Below are 17,101 nucleotides of genomic sequence, written 5' to 3' on the forward strand. Positions count from 1 at the left end.
TAGGAGACCAAGATTAAAGAATTCACATGCCAAACATCTAAAAAAACCAAGTAAAGAATGAAAAGAATCGAAGATTTGAAGTGAAGAATCCTGAAATCATCCTGAAAAAGTGTATTCTGAACCTCTGAAGTCTATTTTGGAAAACTATGCAGCAGAAAATCTATTTTGAGAAATATGTATATTTGAGGCGGTTTCTAGGGTTTTTCAACTTTATACAAAAATTGAAGTTCCCTACTTATAAATAAGGCTTCCTAGCGCATTCCTAATCATCATTGAAAGCATTCAAGAACAATATTTAGGGTTTTTAAGAGGGTTTTTAATTTTATAAGTTGTTTTTTTTCCTTTTAGATTTTTTCGATTTGCATTTATTTCTTTCTTGTTGCTTTCTTTTTCTATTCTAGTTATATTTTTCTAAGTTCCCTCTAGCCCAAACTAGAAGGGAAGCACATGGGTTTAATAATTCTTTAAGTTATAATGATTGATTGTTTTAATGATGAGAAGAATGGTGTATGCATGTTATCTATTATTTATGTTTTGTTTTTTATCCTCTTGTGAGATCCATATGTTTCCATCATATGAGATCTACAATGATGGATAGGCTTACCCTAGAGCAATCAGATTTCCTAAATAGGAGAGGTTCTCAACATATTATATTTCTTTGATTTTCATTATATCATTGATGTTGAATTCTTAAAATCACTGGCGCTTGAGAATATATATCAAATGCAAATCCATGATTTTCTAATTTTTTTATATCATTTATTAAAATATTTAAATTGTTTTATTTTCCAATTAGGCCGACTATAGTGCTCGGATCCTAGTTGTGTTATCCAAGTCATCATGATTTTGGAACATTAACTTGCGTGGAACTTTGAAGCTTGGGTGTTATTTTATTCAGTTGAATTACATCTATTCAAAAATCTCAAAATCAAATCATCAGTTTAGTTTTTATTACTTAGTTTGTTTTGCATTTGATTTTTTCCTTCTCGTAATTCATCTCCTTGTGGGATCGACCCTGTATTCACAAGATATTACTTACGAACCTCTGCACTTGGAGGCAAGCAATCAAGTTTTTAGTGTCATTGCTGGGGAGAGACTGAGATAGATCAGATTTGTGCAAGATAGCTAAGGTAAGTTTTCTTCTAGGGTAAGTTCTCTTCTAAACCCTTCAAATTTTCTGTAGATTTTTTTCTTTAAAAGTAAATTCAATTGGGTCTTTCAAGCACTAACTACGACATAAGGTTGCTCTGCTTGGGATTTATCACCCAAGTGTTATGATTGTCCTACAGTTGCTGTTTGATCACAAAGATCATCCGCTGAATCTATTTTCCATATTAGCATAGTTTAATTTCTGCATTAGTTTTACTTTTGTTGATTTATTTATTTATTTATTATTTATTACTTTTTCATGGACTGAACCCTCATGATCGGCCCTACCGCTTGGGTTATTGATTTATTTTTACTTTGTGGATTGAACCTCATGTTCGGCCCTGCTGCCCGAGTTGTTGATTTATTTTTGCTTTGTGGACTGAACCCTCATAGTCGGCCCTGCCGCCTGGGTTGTTGATTTATTTTTCTTTGTAGATTGAACCCTCAGGGTCGGCCCTACCACCTGGGTTGTTGGTTAAGTTTTTATTTTTATTTTAAGTATCATACTTGTGATTTGAATTAGTGGTATTTGTTGTGTGGTGTGGATGGTTTATGTCCCGTTGGAGTAGGGATCAAAATAATCGACTCAATTCCGAAGGTGGACTAGTTTCAGGCCTTAATCATTCACTTAGAAGAGACACTCAACATCACCTAGATTCCATAGCAGACCCAGTTGATAATCCAAATCCAAATCTGCCAGATCCAACTATAAATCAAAACAGAGAAAATCAACCTAATCCTCCTCTTGATGGTGAAAATGAAGTTCATAGGAATGTGTTAAACTAACCACGGACTTTACGTGAACATTTACACCCTGAGAGATCAACTTTACCATCTTGCATAGTGTTCTTTGTTCACACAGGGAACATTGATTTTAAACCAGGTGTGATTCAATTAATTCTTAAATTTCATGACTTAGATTATGAAAGCCCTTACTTGCACCTGTGAGACCTGACTCGAGTTCTCTTGTGTGTGTGTCTGTGTGTGTGTGCATTTTGTTCATTTTGGTCCCGCGGTCCTACCGGTCAAATTTCAGTGACCCGCAACCTTCGGATAGTGTTTACGGATACCCTTGAGTTCGGTCATGTAAACCCGACTCGGGTTGACTTGTGACCTATGTCATTGCGTTCGTCTCGTCGCCGCGATTCCAACGCTGCCGTGCGTTAATCCGATATGTACATCTCAAGTTATGATCATTGATCGATATGGGCCATTAATTGCATGATTGGTGGACCCCACCATGGGTTGCACATTTTCCCATGCCATCATTTCACCCTAGGCTGAGATTCCTAGAAAGGCTATGACCCTAAGCCTTGTTAATATCACCATAGGCCACCATCATTGCCTAGGAGAGAGAGAGCTCATCATTACAACTCTTAAAAGTCTCTCTCTCTCTTTCCCTCTCATTTCTCTCTCTCTTCTCTTCTTCCCCAGCAACTTCTCTTCCATCTTCCTCTCTTCTCCAGCCCCTTCTCCCTCAAATCCCCTCCCATCTAACCTTCAACAATCCATCTCACCCATTGAAACATGTTCCTTGGAGCATGAAGAGAAGATTGATGTAAGCTTGGAGTGGGATCCATTAAGGTGGGTGATTATAATTGCTGATCTTCTTTTCTACCCTTTGATCTTATTTTTCTTCCTAGATGGATCATATGGGACCCACCAATCCATGGTGGAGATCCCATTTGATCCTATGGATGTGGCCCTTTGGCCCATCTTACATGCATGTCATGATCCATGATGGGGCCATTCTCCATGGACCCCATCATGATGTATTTAATGATCTACTCCATCTTAAGGTCATTTAGACCCTAAGGATCATGTTGGGATGACATCCCAACCATCCATAGCAATTATAGATCATGCATGTAGTGATTTTATGTTGCATGTTCAATTAATGTAGTTGTATGGGTATGATTCACTCTTGGGAGGGCCCATTAGTGGCGGGGCCCTACCCCCATGGCCGAATTACTCTCTTTTCTTCTTCTCTTTCTTTGATGTATGGATGATAATGTGTGTGTGGCCCATTTAGTGGGCCTTGGATGTCCCAAAATAAATAAAAATAAAAATCCAGCAAGGTGGGATGCCCTTACCACCCAACTCCATGATCATTGGACACCTTAATCATTACTGCAAGTGTCCTAGTCCTAGGATGTGATCTGGACTTATGTGGGGCCCACTGAGGGAGGCCACACACCCTTTTTATGACTAAGATTATTGAGATATAGGCCGATGTGTCCAGCCATGTATTGCTGTCCAAAAACCTGGACTGTTGCATGGATTGTCATGTTCAATCTTTGGCATGGATTTTTGGATCATGATTGCCATTATTTTCTTTATAAGTATGGGGTGTAATGAGAAGGTGTGGACCCCACCGTGAGGTGTGATGGGTCATACCTCAAATGGCCCATGATATGGTACTCAAAAAGGGGGCCCATAGGGGTGGGCGGTCCACCTTGTTGGGCTGTCCAGCCCACATGTATGGAGGGAAAACATACACTTTAGCTTAGTTTCTCTAAGGGATGGTCCAATTTTATGGACCCCACCTTACTTTATTTTATGAAGAAAATACTAAACCTCCATTTCCCCCCTCTTGGATGAAGGTTGGGCCCACCTTATTGGGTAAACAATGCATGGACAACAACATCTCTTACTGGACATATTGAAATTCCTAATTTAATTAAAATATTTATGAGTATCCAAAAATTATAAAATTTTGTAGAGAGGTGGTTCACTTATGTTACGACCCACCTACAAAATTTTGGGGCCAATGGACACCTGTACACACCATGGTGGTGGCTGGACTAGCCCATTACAATACGGTGTCCAGATCAGTCCGATTTTTAGGACAGATTGATTTCTTTAAATAAATTAAAATATTTATATATGTCTAAAAATTTTGAAATTTTTTGAAGATATGTTCCACCCATTCTAAGACCCACTTACCAAATTTCAGGGCCAATGGACCTCTGTGTACACCGTGGTGAGGGCCGGACTGGCCCACCACGTTGGGACGTCTAGGTCAATCCGATTTTCTGGACAGTTTATTTTATTTAAATAAATTAAAATATTTCTAAGTGTCCAAAAATCTTAAAATTTTTTGGGGGTGTAGGTCACCTATGGAAGTATCACTCTATAAAATTTTAGACCCAAAATATATTTGAGTTGCCCGTGGTATGGCTGGAAGTGGTCTGCTAGGCAGGGACGCCCAAGCTGGGGCATCCAACCTGCTTCGTGGGCCCACCTTGATGTGTTGAATGTCCCACCACCCATCCATGTAGGGTCCTTAGGGGATCGATTAGACTTGCCCCCTTTTTATTCAATTAGAACCCATTAGGTAGATTTTTGGGCTAGATACCCCAGGCCCATAGGGTTGCCTACACATGGGACATCCCTGCCTTAGGCTACTATTGGGCTTGCATTCTAACGGTCTGGCCCATTTCATGTATGTATTGCATATCCTCTCTCATTTGGTGGGGCCCAAAGTGATGTGTGTCAGCCATCAAGAATTAATTATACTAAGAAATACTTCTAATGTTGAACTCCAACCAACCCAGAAATTTGGGTGGGCTGGAATTTGGCATTGAGCCCAATAATTGTTGCCTATAGATGTTCTTTGGGGCAATATGACCCACTAGATTTGAGGAGGATTTATGTCAGTATCTTACCATCTTAATTATATATTTTTTTAGGCTTAATTAGTGTATGATTAAAATGCCCATCCCAAATAGGATTCTTCTTGGGCTAGTCTCTTAGTTAAGTATGGGCCTTATAACCTTGGTTAGGCTGGAACTTTTGATAGGTCCATTGAACCCTTGGGTCCTATATTTACCATGTCATTGTGATGGGCCTTATGGGCCAAATACTCAAGTAGTTGGGCCCTTGTTTGCCCACTATAATAAATCCATACTTGGGCCGAGATGTGAGGCCCAACTTACATGTATTAAAAATTTAAGGATTTCCCATATGTTGGGATAATGGGCTGCCCATTAGGCCCACCACAATGAATGAACCTATGACCCTTATGGTTGGGCCCTAACCTTGCTTAAGGGCCCACCAGGTTGCCTTTGTTTTTGGGCTTAGTGTATGGCCCACTAGGCCATGGGTTGATTGTGCCTTGGACCTTTCTTTACATATGTAGCAGGTTACCCTTTTGGGACCCAGTTAAGGTTGGATGTCCTCCTTGGTGGCCCTAAGGTAGGCCCATAGAGGCCCTTATAGGTGGTTAAAGGCCCACCTTGGGCCTGGCTAGGACCGTTCCTCCTTAGGATTTTGACTCTCTTAGTTTGTGGGCCATCCCAAAGTACTGGGCTCCCACTAGAGGACTTCTCTTCTTCTTAGAATACTTGTCGATGTGCCTAGATCTTGACCCTCTTTGGGACAGACGATTTCATATTCCTCAGGTAGCACACTTACATCATTGCGACCCATATGCATCATCTGTATGAATTGATTACATTGTATAGTGGTCATTCAGGGATGGAGTTTCTCCCCTTGTGCACATTGAGTGCTTGAAACTTGTGCATGATCTGTGTGTGCGACTCATGCATTGGCATCGCATTTCATGAGGATACCGCCCTTACTTCATCAGTGCCTTGCCTCCACAGGGACATTTGTAGATGGCCACATGTGTGGACACCAGAAATATTACTTGAGCATACCGGGTGCATAGGATGCCCATGGGTGAGATTCTCAAAACTTCCATGGTACCAAGGATCTGCTCCAACGCCGTGACCGGGTGGAATACATGAGCGCACGAGGGCCTTATACCGTTAGGCCGCGACTCCCACTGTCGTGTAGTCGGTTGGATAGGGGTGTAGCCTTACCTGCCTGGCGAGAGGAGGCATTGCTAGGCTGAGTCTGACCAGCTCGTAAATGGGTCCGTTACCTTCAGGCCTTGTTGGTGATTGGCTGTCCACAGGCAGGTAGTGAGGTCTCTTACGCTCGTTTGACTGTGCGGGGTCTGCAGAGCGGCAGTCATTTAACAGTGTAATGGACCCCGGTGATTTTCTTATGATTAGAAACGTACTTGACATATGGTTTGGATATGAGCACTGACATTACTTGCATCGCATTAGCATTGGATGTACAAGCCCCTTCATGCATTGCCTTGGTACGACATCCAGTACTCTTTGCATCATGTTCATGGTAAGCCTGGGTAAGGCTAGTGATGTTTTCTTTGATCATGTTTCTCTCCTTGTATCTCCTACTACTCTTCTGTATACCATTATCACACACCTACACCACCCTCTAAGCTTCTATAAGCTTATGCACGATTGATGCGTGCAGGAGATTCTAAACAGGCGTCGTAGCAGCAGAGCGTGGAGTAGAGCTGAGCATTTGAGGACCCTAGTGTTGCCGACCTTTCTCTCTTTTCCTTTTTATCTCACGTATGTCCTTTTGGACCTTATGGATGATTGTAAAAGTTCAAATTCTTAGTGGATTTTGTGATGTGTGCCCTCTATTATTCTCAGGAATACTTGCTGTGATCTTGGGTATACTTGTATTGAAATGATTATACTGTTATGGAAATCCTCCTTGTAGGATTTTAGGATTGGAACCTACCTCAGGAGCCAAGAATGGGGTACTACGGAGGCTGTTGTGGCCAGAACCAGCCATCGGGCTACTTGTGAGTCCAGTTACCGAGTCTGGGGCGTGATAGCACCTCAAGGACTTTGAGGAAGTAATTGCAACGTTACAAGTAAATAATGGCAATAGGGATGTACTTAAGCTTTAGTTATTCTCATTTTCTCTAAAGGATCGAGATAAAGCATGATTCAACTCTCTAAGACTTAATACCATCACTATATGGCAAGCCTTAAGTATAGAGTTTTTGAAAAAGTTCTTTTTCGAGCACAAAACAAATGCACTAAAATAAGAAATCATGTCATTCTCCCAAAAGGGGAATGAACTATTTTTTCAAGCTTGAGAGCGCTTCAAAGATATTCTAATTACTTGTCAACATCATGGTTATGAACCATAGCATGTGATTGATGCTTTCCGAAAGGGGCTCACCATGGATACCCATCCGTTCATAGAGATGATGTGTGGTGGAACCTTTCTTGACAAAGATCATACTGAGGCTTGAAATTTTCTAGATATGTTAGCAGAGAATACGCAGACATGGGATGTCTCTGTTAAATCAGACCAAACTGGACCCATTCCTAGAGAGAAAGCGGGGATGTATGTCCTAAGAGAGGAAGATGACCTTAATGCAAAATTCGCTGCATTGGCTAGAAAGGTCAAAGCCTTGGAAATGAGGAAGGTTGAAATGGTTAAAGCAAACACTTCCTTAGATAATTTTTGTAGCATTTGTGGTGGTACAGACCATGACACAAAGGATTGTCTAATAATCTCAGTTGTACAAAATATCTTACATGAGTATGATCAAGCAAATTCTATAAATAACTACCAAATGTTAGCTATGTAACCAATGAGAAACAAGTATAATCCAAATTGGCTTAACCAGCCTAATCTTAATTAGAGGAATGGATCACAAATTAATGCTCCCAATGCACCTTAAATGCCTCCATAAAACAACTTCTTTAGGGCACCTAATAATGCACCATATGTGCCCCCACCAAAGCGATCATCTGTGGAGGATGCATTAACCGCATTTATGAATTCTCAAGCTCAAATGAATCAGTCTCTAATCCAATCAAATCAGGAATTAAAGACAGCTGTGGCTAGCATTGAGACTCAACTAAATGCTAGGGAAAAAGGCACCCTTCCTTCTTAATCTGTGCCAAACCCTAGAAACGCACATTTCATTGTAGACTCAAATCCAAGTGAGCTACATCATGAACAAGCTAAGGTCATCATTACCTTAAGAAGTAGAAACGAGGTCGATAACAAGATAATGCAACCGGTAAAAATATCGGAGGATGAGCCACTATCTCAAGAAAATGATGAACCGGCTATGGTTCAAGAGCCGCAACAGCAAAAGGGCAAAGAGACGGAGTCATATAGGCCTCCAATTCCATTCTCATCTAGACTTCGGAATCTAACTATCCCTATGAAATATCAAGAGGTGTTGGATGTGCTCTAAAAGGTTACTGTTAATATTCCTCTGCTTGATGCCATTAGACAAATTCCATCATTTGTTAAATATCTCAAGGACTTGTGTATTATAAAGAGAAAATTAAATGTGCACAAAAAGGCCTTCCTTACTGAGAAAGTGAGCGGTATTATTCAACAAAGGGCTGTACGCAAATACAAAGACCTGAGAAGTCCCACTATTCCTTATATTATTAGAAATTTTCAAATTGAGCATGCTTTGCTAGATTTGGGTGCAAGTGTCAACTTAGTACCTTATTCAGTTTACAAACAAATGGGGTTGGGTGAGCTTAAACCAACCACGATTATACTCCAACTCGCTGACCACTCTATGAAGGTACCAAGGGAAATTTTAGAAGATGTGATAATCCAAGTTGAGAAATTCTACTTCCCCATGAATTTTATTATACTAGACACTAAACCATATGTAAATACTAGCACTCAAGTTCCCATCATTTTAGGCCGCTCATTCCTAGCAACTTCAAATGCAATCATAAATTGCATGAATGAAATGATGAACTTGTCTTTTGGTAACATGACTCTAAAGCTAAATATTTTCAATCTATTTAAGCAGCCCATTGATAATAATGAGATCCATGAGCTGAATTTCATGGACTGCTTGATAGAAGAAGAGGAATTGAAACCTAGTCTGACTGAGGAATTGTTTCAAGTCATTGGGGACTTGAAAATTTTTGATTTAGAAAAAGTGTTTACTGAAATTTGTGATGATAATGAGAGCACTACCACCCAGGACATTGGTATGTACCAATGGAGACCACGCACTCAAATCTTATCTATCGAGGACTTGTGACCTCTGTCATCACCAACCAATGTTCCAAAGCTTGATTTAAAACTACTACCAAATGAGCTTAAGTATGTATACTTAGGTGAAAATAAATCTTATCCTATGGTGATCTCTTCATTTTTAGACAAGGATCAAGAGATTAAATTGTTGAATGTTCTAAGAGACCACAAAGGAGCCTTGGGCTGGACCATTTCTGACATCAAGGGTATAAGCCCTTCCATATACACCCATCGGATCCACCTCGACGAGGACACCAAACCAATTAGACAACCTCAAAGGCATCTCAATCTAAACATGATGGAAGTTGTAAAAAATGAGGTGATCCAATTATTGGATGTGGAAATCATCTACCCAATATCCAATAGTGATTGGGCAAGTCTAACTCAAGTAGTCCCAAAGAAATCTGGAATAACTATTGTGCAGAATTCTAATAATGAACTCATACCAACACGTTTCACCACTGGTTGGTGTGTTTGCATTAACTATAGAAAATTGAATCAGGTCACAAAGAAGAACCATTTCCCTCTACCATTCATTGATTAAGTTTTAGAGAGGGTAGTAGGTCACTCTTTCTATAGTTTTCTTGATGGATATTCTGATTATAACTAAATAGAGATAGCCTTGGAAGACCAAGAGAAAACCACGTTCACTTATCCATTTGGCACGTTTGCTTTCAAACGGATGCCATTTGGATTGTGTAACGCCCCAACAACTTTCCAACGGTGTATGTTAAGTATTTTTTTAAATATGGTTGGGAAGTTTCTTGAGGTTTTCATGGACAACTTCTCTGTATTTAGGAGTAGTTTTGAGGAATGCCTCAACAATTTATATATTGTCTTGTCTAGGTGTGAAGAGAAACACCTTGTCTTAAATTAGGAGAAATGTCATTTCATGGTTCAAAAGGGAATTGTTTTGGGTCATGTTATCTCCAAAAATGGAATCGAGGTAGATCGCTCAAAGCTCGACATTATAGCTAATCTACGTATCCCCCGAACTGTTAGAGATATTAGATCACTTATAGGGCATGTTAGTTTTTATAGAAGATTCATCAAGGACTTTAGTGCCATTACTAGACCCTTGACTAATCTTCTTCAAAAGGATGTTCTATTTAAGTAGACAGATGAGTGTGCAAGTGCCTTTAATAAAATTAAATCATCCCTTACCACTGCACCTATCATACGTCCACCAGATTAGACACTTCCTTTTGAACTATTGTGCGATGCAAGTGATTATGCCATAAGGGCTGTTTTGGGCCAAAGGAAAGATAAACGGCCTTACGTTATTCACTATGCGAGTAGAACTCTAAACTCGGCCCAAGTGAACTACTTAACAACCGAAAAAGAGTTACTTGCAATAGTTTTTGCTTTAGATAAGTTTAGGTCCTACTTGCTGGGATCGAAAGTGGTTATTTTCACGGACCACTCAGCTTTGAAATATTTGCTATTTAAGAAGGATGCAAAGACAAGACTTTTGAGATGGATCCTCCTACTCTAAAAATTTGACTTAGAGATAAAAGATAAGAAGGGAGTAGAAAACGTAATGGTCGATCACCTTTCTAGATTGGTGTTAGATGATTCTACTGAGGAGATGCATATCCAGGACACTTTTCCTGATAAACAATTATTTTCGATCTCCAAATTGCCTTAGTATGCAAATATAATGAACTATCTTATAACAAGAAAAATGTTATATCATTGGAAGTCACAAGATAGGATGCATTTTGAAACCGAGGCTAGGAACTTCTTCTGGGATGACCCATATTTATATAAATATGGCACTGATCAGATTTTAGACATTGTCCCAGAGGATGAAGTTCAGAGTGTTATTTCTTTTTGTCTCATGGAAGCATGTGGTGGCCATTTTTCTGTTATGAAAACCACTGCAAAAATCCTGCAGTATGGTTTTTACTGGCCCACCATATTTAAATACACTCATGCTTTTCTATGTTGCTTGTGATGTATGTCAAAAGTTAGGAGTAGTGTCCTGGCGCAACATAATGCCTTTATCCCCAATTTTACCATTAGAGATTTTTGATTGTTAGGGTATTGATTTTATGGGCTCATTTTCATCTTCTTTTGAATTTCTTTATATATTGGTTGGTGTGGACTATGTTTCAAAGTGGATTGAGGCAATTCCAAGTAGGACCAATGACAACAAAGTGGTCATATGATTCTTCAAGGAAAATATTTTTTCTAGATTTGGAACTCCAAAGGCCATCATTAGTGATGGCGGGTCTCACTTTTGCAATAGGACATTTGAGGCTTTGATGAAGAAATATGGCATCAAGTATAAAGTGAGCACCTTATACTACTCACAAACGAGTAGGCAAGCTGAGATTTCTAATCAGGAAATCAAACACATTTTAGAGAAAACTATAAGACCAGATAGGAAGGATTGGTTCCTTAGACTATCCGATGCTTTATGGGCTTATAGGACTGCTTATAAGACCCTAATTGGAATGTCTCTATACAGATTGGTGTATGGGAAGGCTTGTCACTTACCTGTGAAATTGGAACATAAAGCCTACTAGGTAATAAAGAAATTAAACTTTAATATGGACAAAGCAAGTGGACAAAAGAAATTAGAGTTGAATGAATTAGAGGAGTTGAGAAGAGACTCCTATGAAAATTCTAAAATCTACAAAGAGAGGACCAAAGCTTTTCATGACAAAAACATCCTGAGGAAGAATTTTAAACCTCAACAAAAGGTCCTATTATACAATTCCCGTCTTTAGTTCTTTATGGGAAAGTTAAGATCAAGATGGATAGGCTCCTTCATTGTGAAGAATGTTTATACTCATGGGGCTGTTGAAATTGAGAATCCACGTAATGACAATGTGTACAAGGTTAATGGTTAGAGATTGAAGCCTTATGTGGAAAACTTTCATTTAGGAGAGGAGTCCTTCCCTCTTCATGAGCCAAAATATTCAGAATGATGCTCCTAGTCTGACGGGATTTATATCATATTCAATTCTTTTTAGTGTCATATAGCAGGTGAGCTTTTCATGGTAGGTACTATCCACCCTTTCTTTTATTTTTATTGTTCTCTGCATTACATTATCATTACATTGGGGACATGTTGATTTTAGGTTGGGGGGTGTAGATAGTCATCCATGTGAAGGTTTTTTTTTTTTTTTTTTTTGGGTTTCAGTTTTTTTAATTTTTTTTTATTTTTAGGTTTCAGTTAGGTTTAAGTTTATTTTTTTAGGTTTATGGGGAAATTTTTTTTAACATTTTCAAAACAATATTTTTATATACAAGAATGTGAATATGATATTTTGCGAATTCCAAAGGCAAAGTTAATACTTAGTCTAGGTTGATAGTAGTCAGAAATCTGATAACTAAAAATTATAAACTTGAGTTCAATTATCTAATCACTAGTTTAAAGTGAGTTGTAATTTGATGTACTGAATTCACAATACACCCTAACTAATTAAGTGAGAAATATGATATGTGAACTAGAATAATAAATTTTGATTCAAACAAGGTTGAATGAACTAGTACCATTGATATATGCTTAAAAGAGAGAATATTGAAGGAAAAAAATGATGGAAAAAGAAAATTTTATTATAAAGCATGAATGCAATTACCAAGAAATCATGTCAGTAATCCAAAGTAAGGATACCTAAATATCCATTAATGTTTTCATTATAAGTACGATACCTTATGTTATGAAGCAAACCCCATGAGAATTTTCATCTAAGGGTGGTATATAATAATGAGGTTATGATGATAAAAAAAGAAATGTCATGAATAAAATGAGATAACTAGAGATTTCATATTCTTGGGATAATTGAAAGGAGTTAGGATAGGGAACATGCATATTTCTCAAAGTTAGACTAGTGTCACGGAGCACCTAAGGATATTGGATCATAACTATTCTAAATTTTGATTAGGTCTCTGAACTCAAGGATGTAATGAATTAGAAAATTGAGATTCTAACTAACTTTAGACTTAGGGTAAGTATTGTTTTATTTTGAAATTCTTATGATGAATGGATGCATAATTGTATAAATTTTTGAGTGTTGAACTATTTTTCATGTTTTTAATGTTTGTGGGTAACATTTCTAGAAACCCTCACGAGACTATAACTCGTCCCCTAGGGGAAGCCTAGGGGTTTAAAGGCTTGTTGCAAATGCTAAATGCAATCGAGATTACCTACGAAAGTGGTGTAGTTAGAATTTTATTTCTAAAATTAATTTTTATTCTTATTTTTATTTTTCTTCGCTTATTTTGCTCAAGACTAACAAAATGCTGGTTGGGGGGTGTGTTGAGACTCGAATATTGCATAATTTTCCCCATTTACATCTTGGTTTTATGAACATGAATCAGTTTAATGTTCTATTTTACTCATGTATGTGTTGCAAGGTGAATTTAAGAGCTTGGATTGAAAAATGGTGCTAAAAATCATGAATTTGATGCTCAAGAATCACCAAGGCAAGGGATGGATCTTAGAAGACCAAGATTGAAGAATTCACATGCCAAAGATCCAAGAAAACCAAATGAAGAATGAAGAGAATTGAAGATTTGCAGTGAAGAATCCTGAAATTGTCCTGAAAAAGAGTATTCTTAATCTCTGAAGTCTATTTTGGGAAATTACGCAGTAGGAAATCTATTTTAAACAAACTGTGTAGCGAGAAGTCTATTTTGAGAAAATATGTATATTTGAGGCGGTTTCTAGAGTTTTTCAACTTTGTACGAAAATTGGAGTTCCCTACTTATAAATAGGGCTTCTTAGGGCATTCCTAAGCATCATTCAAAGCATTCAAGAGCAATATTTAGGGTTTTTAAAAGGGTTTTCGATTTTATAAGTTGTTTTTTCCTTTTAGATCTTTTCTATTTACATTTATTTCTTTTTATTTCTTTCTTGTTGCTTTCTTTTTCTATTCTAGTTATGTTTTTCTAAGTTCCCTCTAGCCCAAGCTAGAAGGGAAGCACATGGGTTTAATAATTCTTTAAGTTATGATGATTGATTGTTTTAATGAAAAGAAGAATGGTGTATGCATATTATCTATTATTTAGGTTTTATTTTTTTATCCTCTTGTGAGATCCATATGTTTCCATCATATGAGATACACATTGATGGATAGGCTTACCCTAGATCAATCAGATTTCCTGGATAGGAGAGGTTCTTAACATATTATATTTCTTTGATTTTCATTATGTCATTGATGTTGAATTCTTAAAATAACTGACGCTTGAGAATATATATCAATGGTGCAAATCCAAGATTTTCTAAATTTTTTATATCATTTATTAAAATATTTAAACATTTTATTTTCCAATTAGGCCGACCATAGTGCTTGGATCCTAGTTGTGTTATCCAAGTCACTATGATTTTGAAACATTAACCTATGTGTGGAACTTTGAAGCTTGGGTGTTATTTTATTCAGTTGAATTACATCCATTCAAAAATTCCAAAATCAAATCATCAGTTTAGTTTTTATTACTCAGTTTGTTTTGCATTTAATTTTTTCCTTCTCGCAATTCATCTCCCTGTGGGATCGACCCTATATTCACAGGATATTACTTACGAACCTCTGCACTTGGAGGCAAGTAACCACCAAACAGACTCGATATAGCAATCTCGGGATAAAACAATCTCATGGATCTTACGACAATCCACTGACAACACCTTCATTACCTTGAAATCCATGCCATCCACCCTAATACCATTCAATCCCTTCCAATCCACCGGGCCAAACCGGCCTTAAGGGACCTCATTCAGTCCTCTAGACTCTTAGCCAACCATCTGCCTTAGCTCTCTGTCACACTGGGTCACTCGCGGACGTGCGAAGTGCAAAGTGCGCCTCTACAGTCACACTGCCTCACATGCCTGCGCCCTCGCCCTGGTGTTCCAGTGCTTCACATTGCAACACGTAAGCATGATTATCCTCGGACTAGGTGGGTAAACCTAACAATACTTCACTATTCTCCACTGGAACACGTAAGCATGATTCTCCTCGGACTAGGTGGGTAAACATAACAATACTCCAACATTCTCATATATACTAAAGAATTTTCTTCTCTTTTTTCCGATGTGGGACTATTCCCAAAACAGTTGAAAAAAGGTATTTTACAAACCTTTTTATAATATATATATATATATATATATATATATATATATAATATTTTTTATTTAAAATATATATAACAATATTTTATAACAATCCCCCACTTGTTTTTAAAATGTATTATATATACACACACACACACACACACACACACACACACATATAAAATCTCTACCAGAAAAAAACAGCTTATATGCATAGAGAAAGATATCTTTCGATTTAAATCTTTCCTTAGTGTAAATAACTCAAAGCTCTATTGAAATGACTGATAGCTGTAGCGTTAAATCACTTATTCCTAGATAACAGAGCTGGAGAAACTATACATATATTCACTATGTATATTTTAGAGTCCCACAATCATGCTTATCACAATTAATGGCTATGTGCTTGTCCTATTTCATGAACGATCCCGAGAGAAAACTCCAATCTCATAAGGGACGACATCATCTCTAGGTTTTCGTAGATAAAATCCTTCCAGTGTCTTCATTACTAATAAGACACTTGTCCTTTAGACAGGATTTCATTAAGAGTTCTTAAGACTTCCCTCTTCCGTAATGCTCAATACTTATCTATTATGGATGAGGTCGTAAATAATTTTAGTGCTGAAAACTTTTCACATATCAGTAACTTGTTTTTACCTATTATAAACCCGAAGTTAGAGATTTTTTTTTATTTTAGGTTGGGTTACTATCACTGGTGGAACTTTGGTTGAAGAGTTTCAACCCCATCCCTTTAGATGTTGCCTTTATAACTTCTCTTGGTAGAGGTTTAGTAAAAGAGTCTGCTAAGTTATTGCTTGATTTCACATAAGAAATAACAATGATTCCATCTTGAATCAACTGTCTGACATAATCATGTCGTAGACTTATATGTCTAAACTTACCATTATAGGTGCCGCTATAGACTCTAGCTAACGTGGCTTCACCATCACAATGTAGTGACATAGCCGATATATGCTTTACAAAAAATGAATTTTTAGTAAAAGATCCCTTACCTACTCAGCTCTTTACCTGTTGTAGTTAGGTCTATAAATTCAGACTTCATAGTAGAGTATGAAAATGGCGAGCTCTCAGTCCTAAAGGGGGGGAGGGGGGGGGGGGTGAATAGGACTATGCTAAATAAAAAATAATTGCGGAATAGAAATAAAGATAGCTGAATCAAATAGCAATCTCAATTACAATAATATTAATAAGTTGATTCAAACGTTGTTCAAAGGACAACCTTACACCAAAAACTAAAGTTTATGATAAGATAACCTGATGTCTTGAACTCGGTAAGGATAAAAAATCCAAACTAAAATAAGAAGTAAATAAAGAAATCTATCTATTACAACATTCACCACATGTACATGAAAGAGATACAATCATTCATCACACATTCATCACATACATCATCATCCACCCAACACCAGAAATTATAATAGTTCGATGTGTTCACCAACTATTCTCAAACAGTCAAACCAACTCCACTCCCAATAATCACAACTTACGTGATATTGGTATTCACTATGAAACAAGGTTTTCCAAGGTTCACATTAAAACTTGTACAATCGGGTTTACAATAGGATATCACAATTAAAAACCCTACGTTAAGATTTTCTGTCTATCTCAGTTAAAACCAATACAGATATTTTCTAGCTATCTCAAAAATCAAAAGCAATTAATCAAAATACTTATCTTGAAGATTTTGCTTGATGGAGCCCGGTAGAACCGCTTCACTTGAAGATGTAGATATTTAATGTCCATCACACATATAGAAGGGTTCTAGATTTTAAAAGAATTTTAAATTAACTCAGACCTGGGCTACTTTGATTGAATTTCTTGAATCTCAAAGGGTAGAGAAGAACTCCCTTTTACAAAATCAGATTGAAGCAAAGAGATCAATAAATTACACAATCAAATAAGTTATAAATGAATCTAAATTTATCGAATAATAGCTTAATAATGACAGAGGATTTTCTCTCAAAGTGGAGGCTTGATTTGGCTTTGAATGAATAAATAAAGCTAAGAAAAGACCTC

The 17,101-nt window shown here is 37.4% G+C and overlaps 1 non-coding gene across 1 annotated transcript; it reads right to left on the minus strand.

Annotated features, from left to right (window-relative positions):
• Positions 1-7,015: 7,015 nt before the first annotated feature.
• LOC131252438 (small nucleolar RNA R71) lies at positions 7,016-7,122 on the minus strand. The gene has a single exon (XR_009174459.1). It is a non-coding gene; the product is annotated as a small nucleolar RNA R71 (small nucleolar RNA).
• Between the last annotated feature and the right edge of the window lie 9,979 nt (positions 7,123-17,101).

Source organism: Magnolia sinica, chromosome 7, assembly GCF_029962835.1.
Source record: "Magnolia sinica isolate HGM2019 chromosome 7, MsV1, whole genome shotgun sequence".
In the NCBI taxonomy this organism is placed as follows: domain Eukaryota; kingdom Viridiplantae; phylum Streptophyta; class Magnoliopsida; order Magnoliales; family Magnoliaceae; genus Magnolia; species Magnolia sinica.